The sequence below is a fragment of the Solanum pennellii genome, chromosome 2, assembly GCF_001406875.1.
Source record: "Solanum pennellii chromosome 2, SPENNV200".
NCBI classification, from domain to species: domain Eukaryota; kingdom Viridiplantae; phylum Streptophyta; class Magnoliopsida; order Solanales; family Solanaceae; genus Solanum; species Solanum pennellii.
In genome coordinates this window covers 48,373,738-48,384,891 of record NC_028638.1, presented here as the reverse complement: position 1 = coordinate 48,384,891, position 11,154 = coordinate 48,373,738, and positions in this window count along the sequence as shown.

Sequence of the window (11,154 nt, the reverse complement as noted above, 5' to 3'; positions counted from 1 at the left end):
TTAACTAAATTATAATTATTAAAATATGAGGCCACTGGTTACAAAACCAGTGACAGACGAACAAAGGAGGAAAACATATCCTATGCTGAGAGTAATACTATATATAATTAATTAAAAGCTATTCAACATGTGGCGATCATTAGTGTGGCCACCAAGATCTTCATGTCCACGTATAGGTACCAAATTTGGTTTTGCATCATTCAAATTCTCAACTTTCTTTCCTAACCCATTATAATAATAAACTAATAATAATAATATAACCTCTCTAATTCAATTTAGTGTTTCAAATGTTCTTAATTACCTGATGCAATTTAGCCGCCACTTTGATTGTGTGGGAGTTGTGACGTTCTCCTCGGAAAGTTATTCCTTTTCCTTTTTCCGTCAATATCTATTTCAAGTTTCAATATTAGGGTTTTTGGCCCTTATTTCTTTTTATTTATTTATTTTTTTAAGTAAAATAATTAGGTATTTAAAGTGGTAAATTTTATTAACTAAAATTAATTATATGAAACAAATTGTATATGATTTTAATAAATGATCACTTTAACCCTTTAACTATCGATTAATTCAATTATCCACAATTACACATCAACTAATTAACTAAAGTCAATGAATAGTTCGAAATTATCAAAAATAAACTAGTGGGTCATTACAAATATATTTAGTTCTCTAATACTAGAAAAAACTGCTAATTCAATTAATCATTGAAGTTAATTAAATTCGATTAGACCAATTCAATAATTTTAAATAAAATTTATTAATCAAAATTTACATAATTTAAAATTCAGAAAATATTTAACCCCAGGTATATATATATATATATATTGTTAACAAAGTGGAAATGGGGTCGAGGAAAATTGTCATTCATCCAAAGGGAAAGTAGAGCCTAGCATTCATGTCATGGAACAATCAATTATGCAAAGAGGATAGGGGAATAAGAGTGGATCAGATTCAAAATTTAAAATAATTTATATTTTTTAGATAAGTTATTAAATTTATGATAAATAACTTGTAAAATATCAAGTAAAATTTTTAATATACATAAATATCTAAACAAAAATTACTAAATTATACGAAAGAAATAATCAATACTATAGATCCGTCCCTAAAGTAAAACGTGCTAAACTGCACATGCATACACAAGCCAACTTGATCAGGCACAAGTAGATCCGGTATCTTAAGTTGATTTGGTAATTTTTTAAAAATAAAATAAGATCCACCCTACAAACTTAACATAACATTAGCTAACTTCTATATAAAGGGGCTCATTTTGTGTAATTGATCGAAAAATATATATTATGGTCTGAATATTAACTGTAATAGCTTAGTTGTTTAAATTATCTATTTATAGTAATATTTAACATTTTTTGTAACTGTCTATCAATTTTATGACAATTAACTAATATCTATAAAGATTTTAATAATTATTTTAGCCGTTGGCTTCTCTGAAAAATGTTGAATTGTGGTGTGTGATTATTTGTTTTGATGAATTTTGAGTAGTTGTTCCTGTTGAACGATCACGCTTGAAAAGACTTGTAGTATAGCTAGGACAAAATTGAAGGAGAAGCAGGTGGTTTATCATGAGTTAGAGATTTGAGCCCACCTATATATAGTGCCAGCCTACTTGTTACAATTAAATTTATCTACTGTACTGTGTTGGATAAATATCCATTTCCTCTTTATCTCATCTTCACCTTGTTTTGGCTACATCACATTATTTGATTCTGACTACTCATTTACCTTCTTTACTCTGAATTCGCGGTTTAAAGGGTATAAAATATTAATAAAAATTTAACATGATATATAAATTTTTTATATTAATTAAAATGGTAAAATCGATGGAATATCAGCGATTTCCTTCGCTGAAAAAAGCAAAATTGCTGCTACTGCAACGATTTTGCAAAATGAGATTTTTAAAAAAAAAAAAATTTAAGAAAATCGCTGCCTTTAATTTTTTTTTTTAAAAAAAGAAAATTGCTGCCTAGGAAGAAATTTTCTTGAAATTATTACGCAGCGATTTTCTTGAAAAGAAATTCTTTTTCTTTAAAAAAAATGAAAATCGCTGCCTATTTTGAAATTATTTTTTAAAAAAAAAAATCACATTCTGCAAAATCGCTTCGGCAGAGGAAATCGCTGTTGTTCCAGCAATTTTGCCGTTTTGGTTAATATAAAATTTTATATATCGTTTTGAAATTTTTGTTAATATTTTAGTACCCTTTAGGCTCCGGACTCTCTTTACTCTCGTATACATTTATTTATTTATTTATTTCCCCCTTACTATACATTTTATGTCTAAAGTTTTAAAATTACTATAAGTTACTCTCAATAAAGATGCTTTCATATTCGAAAATTTGAACCCAAAATTTTTAGTGAAAAACAATAAATTTAAAACATTTAATTTCACTCTATCATAATCCTTATCAATTCCGTTATGAGCCTTGAGATTTTATTTCTCAGAACAAACAGTAGGCAGGTATAGCGCTATATAAGTTGGTGGTAGACCATATCACTGTACCAATATTACTCTTTGCCAATCGTAAAACTCGGGGTATATATATTATAGATTCAGGACGGAAATAACGAATAAGTGTGATTATCATTAGAGATGGAGTCATAATTTGAAGTTGATCGAATTCTAAATTGTCTTATAGAAATGATTAGATTTTGTTTTTCTTTGTGCAACCTAAGAATAACTCATGCGTTATTTATGTTTAATAAAATCTAATTGATTCGCTATATAGGATGTCTATAAAAGAATGTTTGTTTAAAAAAAGTTCTTTAATTTTATTAAATTATTTTTGTTCAAGATTAAAAAAATATATATATTCTACGTACCATTAATTTAATACCAATAAAATTAAATAACTACTTTTTTTATTTCATAAAAATTTGGTTCAAATTTAAAATCAGACTGATAAATTAAAACAAAGAAATTATAATTACTCCAGCAAATCTGCTTAAAAGTTGCAACAAACCAATGTGCGCATAATTTATTTATTTTCATATTTAATTTTATATGGAATCAATAAGAAGAATCTTGCTTCGTCGATAAAAGAGATTACCCACACGCTTCAGTAAAGCGCGTGTCCGTAGTCTCGTAGATTCTAGAATCAGAGAGGCACACGGGAATTGGCTGGACTCACTGACACTCTGACAAAACCCCTGAAATATGCTCATATAATTACAACAAACCCTTCAGCAAAATTATAAATACTAAAAAATATGCCCCTCTTAATTTTTAATTATTTAGATTAGTACAATAAATCTCTTAAATTAATAAGCAATTCCAACTTTTCACACCTAAAATAGAACATGAACCATCCAACCTTAGTACAATCATTTCATGTCTAGATCTCCTTTATATCAAATAAAATAATAATAGCCATCAAATAATATCAATAAAGATATGTTTAATTTGTATTTAAATATACAAAGTACTAATTAATTTTAACTGAAAAGACAGCAATGTCTCCTTGGTCGATGAACAAGTTGACTGTTTAATGCTTTCTTTAATTTCCAATTATACAATAATAGTTACTATGAAAGTGGATCTTACACAATGTTTCATTAAATATGAAAAAATAATCAACTGTGATTGATAAATATAAGATAGAATTTCACGATATCATAAAGTGGTATTATATTTTTTTTAAATAAAAGATGGATTGACTTATATAGTCATCAGTTTCAAATATTATATGCCATATTAACAAAATCAAATTAATTTTTAAATATTTGATGTTTTAGAATAATAACAAGTCTTTTATTTTATTTTCAAGTCTACCATTCACATGATTCAATTAAGAGTGTTAATTAAGTAATTAATATTATTTTTTCTTTTTTAAAAAACGAAAAAAAGTTAGTTAGACAAATACTCATGTAATATATTATGGCTATTAATTTCTTTTTTCTAAAATTAAAGAGTTCTAAAACATTTGCGGTTCACATATGTAGTATCAAATAAATTCAGTAATACTGAATGTGATCCTTAATCATTTTTTTGTTAATGATGTTCATTTTTCTTATATATATTTATATATTACTCCATCTGTAATCCATAAAATCACATGGGAATCACTACTAGCTAGAGAGCTACAACAGCATTTCATGAGATTCTGTGCAAAAAATGCCAACCAAAATGTTGTCTTTCTGTCTCTATTATATTAGATTATATATATTCATAAATCACATAAAAAAATTGACAAAACAATGACGAAAGTAAACATCCTTAGTTGGAATCGTCTTATTAATTGTTTGTCTCAGTAGCTTAGTTGGTTAATTAATTTTCTATTTTAATAGCTTAATTGATATCTTATTTGTGAGGGTTCGATATTTTTACATTATAATTCTCTTTTTTATCTTTAACTTGAAGAAAAAAAAAAGATAAAAAAATAAATTAAATTTTACTTATTTTTAAGTTGTGATATTAAAATCAAATATATGGTTGATTGGTGTATTTTTTTACTATGTTTTTCTTTCTTTCTGGAAGAAAAATAAAGAAATAGAAAGATTTTTCAAAATTTCATGGCCTTCAATAGATAGAGTTAGAATTTTCGTTAAAAATTATAGAAATACAAAAATGCAAGTCCATTAGAAAATTAAAAATATAAAATTGACATATTTTGTATGTGTATGCATGATAAATCATCATATATATAATTTTTGAGTAAATAAAATTCGGATAAACTTCCTGCCCCGACCTGGAGAAAGAGCTGTATTGTGGATAGAAAAGACGCACAACTCGATTATTATTATTGTCCATCACTTAGATATAATATTTTACTCTAATAAAAAATCATCCAACCACGCTGTTAATTAAATTACAATCATGTTTATTTTTCATTGGTCGATCCCATATAAAAGAGATAAATAAATTGGTTAGAACATAGTTCATGTGCTTTATTCTTATAGGAAACAGATAGACCATCAATTTTAAAAAAATGGTCCAAAATTCGTAGTCACGAGAGAATTTGTTGAAGCATAAATAACAAATGTCCAACGCAATGGATGATGTTAAATAAAAGAGAAAACCATGAAAGTGAAAAACTAAACAAAAGCAGAATATTTTGTGAAATCCACATCGACTTCATGTCAGGTTATAAAAACCAACAAATTCTGAACACCATTCATCTAATGTTGCTTTAAAACAATATATTCATTTGCCTCTTTTAAAAGAAAACACGTGGAAGATAATTCATTAATTCAATCCAAGGGTGATTAAGGTTGCATTAATATCCAAAATTTTTAGTTTATGGAGTTACTTATCCTCTCCTGAATATATTATTTAAGAGTATTTTTCATATAATAGCTAAAACTCTGTATAAATATAATATTTAGGTCTAAGTCGATCTCAAAAGTTAGCTCATGAGGTAGATTTGTCTAATTCTATATTAAGAGACCAATTTCTTATTGTTGTACTGATATGAGACTTCTTAACTATCCTTGCACACTCAGACCTCAACTGGAGCATAGACACTTATAATGGGGGTCCAACATCAGTGAACAATAAATTAAATGTGTCTGACTCTGATACATATAAAGATATAGTATCTAAGCCTAACTCAATCCAAAAACTAGCTCATGAAATGTTTGTCAAGTCCGTATAAGAAGATCAATTTCTCGTGAAGTGAGTCTTCTTAACAAACTCTAACTTTGTTTTTTGTTGGAAATTAACAAGAATACAAAAGGATTTCTCCTGAATTTCAACCATAATTAAAATTAATTTTCTTTAAAAAAATTCTCTCTCTACATATATTATATATACATGTGAAGGATTTGTCCTTATTCTTTATCACAATTAAAATTAATTTTCTTTGGTGTACAAGAACTCTTTCATTATATATATATATATATATATATATATAATAGAAGATTTTCACACAACAAAAAAAATTATTTAGCATCCCCATTATAGTCACTGAAAAAGTCTTATTTAGGAGGAGATTGTTAATTTCCATGTCGTTTTTACATTAGTTTTCCTACATGTAAACCAATAGACCAAATCAGATTCTTATAAATATTTTAGTATACTTTTCTTCGTTTAATTTATCTTCATTCAAAATATATACTAATTATCAATTTTACATGATCATGTTATATGTATTATTTCATCCAAACACCAAAGTCAGACAACCTTTATTTTAAAAGTTATAATATATATGGAAAAAAAAATTATACGAAATATATTGATTAGAAATTACTTTTTACATTTTAAGTAAAATTTTTGAATTAGCTACTTTAGTGCGCACACACAAGAGACAATTAGTTATGAACTTTAGGACTGAAGAGGTTATAAAAAAATGAAAAGATGGATGACTTGAGAAAGCACAATAAATCAAATCTACCATGTAAAAAAAAAAAGGGTCCATTTTAGCACTATGAACAGTGTACAGCCCAACCCCAGCATAGGATACTTTTGTCAAGCCTAGCACCATCAACTTGGCATTTTTGAGATATAGTAAAAAAAATTAAAAATTGGGTCCACCCTCCACCCACTTAGCTGAACCCAACAGGTTCATGTGGGTCTAGACAAGTAGTACTCTTGATGATGTTCAATCACTTTGAGCTAGGCTCACAAAAATCTTATGAGTGAGAGAGTACTATACATATACAATTATTTGTCGAAAAATGATACATCGGAGATATAAATAATCATTCGTATGTATTAATAGTGTAGCCACAAACATAGACGTTAAATTAGTGTCTAAAGATGATAAAGTTTAAACAAAATTAAATGCAAAAAAACCTATTTTACTTTGATAGGAGATTTATTATCGTATGATTTCAATTAGTGTAGCCACAAACATAGACGTTAAAAATTCTTTTGATTTGCAAATTTCAATTCTTGAATATGTTATCTTTCATTATTCGAATCTCATTATTAAAAAATTCCTTACTTCTCCATGTTCAAAATCATGAAAGCAATTATATTATTTTAAAAAGCAATAAATATCTTAATCTAAATCTATGTTAGCACACATATTACGAAAAAGATTATTATTTTCTTTAAATTTATATTTTAGATCAGCCTCTTCTTGCCACCAATTCCATAAATTAACAGTAACATCAACTATAAAAACATTATTTCAAGAGAGATGTTAACAGATAACTACCTCAAATGATCAATTGATTAATTTAAAAGAAATTAAGCTCTCAAAAAAACTTTTTTTTTGTAACAAATTAGGTGGCCCTATATGTTATTAGTGTTGGATGATAATGATGATAACTTTTTTGTTTATTTCTTAAAAGACAATTTCTTTGTGGGGTTACATTTTGCGTCCTCTATTGTATATATATCCAAACACTTCTCAACCGTTCAATGTGCTCTTTAGACTTTATTATATAAGTTGTGAACCTTTTGCCATTATGCACTCGGTTCCTACGTTCATTTTTATTTGTTTATTTTAAATATTAAAATAAAGATGATTTTTGTTTTTATTTTTAACATTGATTATTTATTTTAAATTATTTTTAAGTCTACTTAAAAATCTACATCAATTAATATGAATGTCATGGTATGATTTGCACTTTATTTATTATTTCTTCTGTTTCATTTTAATCTATCTCCAAAAGAATGTCACTTTATTATATTTTAAAATAATTTAATTTTAAAATTCTCTTTTTGTCGATTCTCTATCATAGAAAATATTTAAGAATTATTTTAAATCACAGTTTCAAAATTCTGTCTTTTTTTCTCCAAAGGGTGTCATATAAAATGGAACAAAGAGCATATTTTCTATATATTTTTAATTTATTTGTCTGATTTTAATTTAATATGAAATTTAAAAGAATAATTTGAGAATAAATTATTGTGAATTAAACTAAAGATACCTAAAATACACCAAAATTATTTAATTATCTTTATAGTTTTATACATGTAATATGAAAAGTTAGAGGCGAAGGAAATTTTTTTTTTAAATATAGAATGAAATAAAATATGATAAATAATTTTAAACGAAGGAAATTAAATATTAAATTGATGGTTCATCGTTTTGGTATTTGGTTCAGAAATCAAAAGAGTCCAAATTTTAGGGAAATCTTATCATACTTGAGGACAAAAATTAATTTCTTGAAAGTGAAATGTACATGACTTTTTAAGTTTTGCTTACAACTTCTCACTAAATGAATGACATAACTTGTCCCAATATTATTGTCGTTTATAAGAAAAAATAATTAAAAGTTATTAGAAAACTTTCAATATACAATTTGAGTTTAGTAACAAAACAGACACTTAATGAGATTCAAATCCTAGTTAAATAACACTAAAAGAGTTTTAAGTATTCACCTAAGAGTTATTGGGTCAATAACATCATTTTATTATTAGGTGCTCTATGTTAATTTTATACAAATACCTCTTAACTTTAATATAGATGCACATATTCCGTAACGAAGTTAGTGGGTACTCGAGCACCCGATGAACTCCATGTATTCTATTGATAATGTTTATTATTAGAAGCAATTATTTTAATATTATTATATCAATATCGATAACATCTTTAATTATATTTATAGAAAAATTTGATTTTAAATAATTATATTAACTATTATCACTATATGTAATATAATATAACATCACAAATATTATTACCGCTAAAAATGACTCGTTGCAAAAAAAATTTATTGGTTGTAGTGATGCTATATACAAAATGCAGAAAAGGATATAGTAGTATGTAATTTATGAGTTAGGTAGGACGATAAAGAACTTATATAAAAAGGTTAAAATTATCATATATAAATTTGAATGCAACTCAAACAAATTAAATATGACGTAAAAAACTTATATATGTAACAAAATTTAATGCACAGGCAAAATAATTGTAGATTAGAACATCAAATCAATCACATTACTCTCGTACAATAATTTGCCTCCAAGTTAATTAAACACATCTTAAATGATTAGAAAAGGCAGCCAGGTCGAGGATGACAATGAGTCTGTTTGGATTGTTTTAAAAGTTAATTAAATTTATTTTAAGTTATTTTAATTTCTCAAAGTATTTGACAAGGTTAAATGTAACTTAAAATAAATTTAAAATTACCTTTAAAAAGGTTAAAAATCAAATATGGTGTCTCCATGAATATTTTTGAGCTCTTGCTCTAATTTGTTTAAACATGAAGTTAAATAATGAAGGATTATTGTGTTTGATTTCTACTACATTTGTGTACCATACTATACATATTTTGACAATGTAACTATTTTTTATTATTGAAGTAATAACAAATTAACGAATAATCAGATGTAAAATAATTATTTCTGTATAACTTGTTCCCTTTAGTAGTACTCTCGCCCTTTCAAAATAACAAAGAATTTCAGAGTACAAAAAATTTGAATCTTATTATTCTTAAGATATCAGAAATTAGATGAAAAGATCCACTCCAATATTGACTTTTAATACAAAATTAATTTTTTTAATGATTCAATTTTTTTAATGGTAAATCAAATCTTTTGTTCTCAACAAAAATCTATCACGTATATAGTTATCAAACTTATTAATTATCACTAATCAATGTCCTTAAAAATATTTGCAATGTACACCAAATTTGGTATTATTGCACTAGTGCCTCATTAATGAATCCTCTAGGGATTAGGTGGCACATGTACTACCTTAGGAACTCTAGACATGAAGAAAATTAAACCAAACATAACATAATCCAGAAATGTACTTACTAGCAAACAGATAATTCCTGTGTCCCTTTTTATTTGTGTACTTTTGAATTGATATATCTATTAAGAAAATAATTAATAATGTAGTGAGTTTATTATTTTATCATTATTAATTATGAAGTGGATGAAAATTTTTATATTTTTCAAAGTAATTAGTCATTTAATTGTGGGTATAATAGGTAAAAAAATTATCCTTTCTTATTTTATCAAAATAGACAAGTAATTAGGAACAATTATAAACCAAAAAGTGAACAAATAATTAGGAACGGAGAGAATATTAATCATCCAAAATCTTCATCTTAAAATAAACAGATGTGACCTTTTTAGTGTTAAGGTAAAACATAAACTTTTTCATTTGACATTTGCAAAAAGTGAACTTTATTTTTTACTTTTTACTGCAAAGTTTTTAGCACTGACAATCAGAATCCAACACTCTCAAATACTCATTAATCATTCCAATCTGACAAGACACTTTTCCTTCAAGTAATTGGCACGTGCACTCCACTCTCCTTCTTATGCGCGTTTATGTCAACACTCCCACAATCAATTCAGCCAATATTTTATTTTGCTCAATTTTTAAACAAATTGTATAAATAATGTTTATAACTTTATGTCATCGTGTCATTTGGTATGTTATTTTTAATATTTCTACAAAATTACTTGTAAATTTTATTTTGAATCATCCTATTTGAGTTTATTAGTTTATCTTCTTCACCTAAATGATTGATCTTACGAAGATAAAACGGGCAATAGACCTAAAGTGACAAATCTATTCATTTGGGCACTATATTCATAAGCTATTTTTATTTATTTCATTAGGATAAATTCTTTAATAGAATACTCTGTCGTTAATATTTTTAATTAAATACTAAATAAAATAATTTAATAAAATATTTCAAAATCTTATTCTGCTAACCAAACAATTCCTTAAGTAATTATAGCCTATAGGCTATAGGTGAACTTTTGATAAGCTTTAATAGGTACTCTTTCTATCTTATGACTCTCTTTTTTTAGAGTAAAAAAAACAACACCTTTTCTATTTTTTAATTAAATATTCTAGACATATTCTTGGCCATAATTTGAAATAAATTTTCTTCTTAAATTATGAAGATATTCCAACTAATTCACCTCACAAAAATTAAATTTTCACAAATTTTTAACACAATAAAATTACAAACTTTACAAAGGACATAAGAATATGATAAATAAATATAGAAATTCATATATATATAAGTGGTAGGAGAATAGATGATTTTATGCACAATCTTTCTCTTCTTATTAATTAATTTTTATTAGTTAGAAATCAAAGCAAATAATAATTAAAACAAAAAAGCTTCTAATTATTCCGAAATTGTTCGAACATCATACAACATAATTTAATATTTTTAAACAAATTAGTCTAACCTGCTATGACAAAATAAAATAGATTAGGTAAAAAACTTAAAATTCGTATATTCTTTCTTTTTGGTTTTAGTTTCGTGCTCATCATAATA